This window comes from Mandrillus leucophaeus, unplaced genomic scaffold (assembly GCF_000951045.1).
Source record: "Mandrillus leucophaeus isolate KB7577 unplaced genomic scaffold, Mleu.le_1.0 Scaffold40, whole genome shotgun sequence".
In the NCBI taxonomy this organism is placed as follows: domain Eukaryota; kingdom Metazoa; phylum Chordata; class Mammalia; order Primates; family Cercopithecidae; genus Mandrillus; species Mandrillus leucophaeus.
This window is the reverse complement of record NW_012104254.1, coordinates 4,744,135-4,745,126: the sequence shown is the minus strand read 5'-3', so window position 1 is coordinate 4,745,126 and position 992 is coordinate 4,744,135.

Below are 992 nucleotides of genomic sequence, written 5' to 3'. Positions count from 1 at the left end.
GATCCACCTGCCTCGGCCTCCCAAAGTTCTGGGATTACAAGCATGAGCCACTGCACCCAGTCTACATTTAAATCTTTAATCCATTTTGGGGTTTGTTTGTTTGGGTTTTTTTGAGACAGAGTTTCATTATTTTTGCCCAGGCTGGAGTGCAATGGCATGGTCTTGGCTCACTGCAACATCTGCCTCCCAGATTCAAGTGATTCTCCTGCCTCAGCCTCCTGAGTAGCTGGGATTCCAGGCAGGTGCCACATGCCTGGCTGATTTTGTATTTTTAGTAGAGATGGGGTTTCTCCATGTTGGTGAGGCTGGTCTTGAACTCCCGATTTCAGGTGATCTACCCACCTCAGCCTCCCAAAGTGCTGGGATTATAGGCGTGAGCCACCGTGCCTGGCATTTTTTTTTTTTTTAATATGGTGAGAGACAGGGGTCTAGTTTTATTTTTTCACATACAAATACTCAGTTTTCCAGCACCATTTATTGAAAAGACTGCCCCTTCCCCAATAAATGTTCTTGGCATCTTTGTTGAAAATAAGCTAACTACAAGTATGTGGATTTATTTTTGGGCTCTCTATTCTGTCCCATTCATCTATGTGCCTGTTTTTGTGCCAGTACCATGCTGTTTTGTTACTATAGCTCTGTAATATAGTTTGAAGTCCAGTAGTGTGATGCCTCCAATTTTGTCCTTTTTGCTCATGATTGCTTTGGCCATTCAGGGCTTTTTGTGGTTCCATAGAAATTTTAAGATAGTTGTTTTTCTATTTCTGTGAATAGTGTCATTAATATTTTGATAGGGATGGTATTAAATCTGTAGATCACTTTTAGTAGTATAGTCATTTTCACAATATTCTTCCAAGAATATTGGAAACATGAATATGGGATATCTTTCCATTTTTGAGTGTGTCCTTTTCAATTTCTTTCATCAGTGTTTTATAGTTTTCCTGTAGTTTATAGAGAAAGGTCTTTAGCTTTCACCTTCTTTGTTAAATTTATTC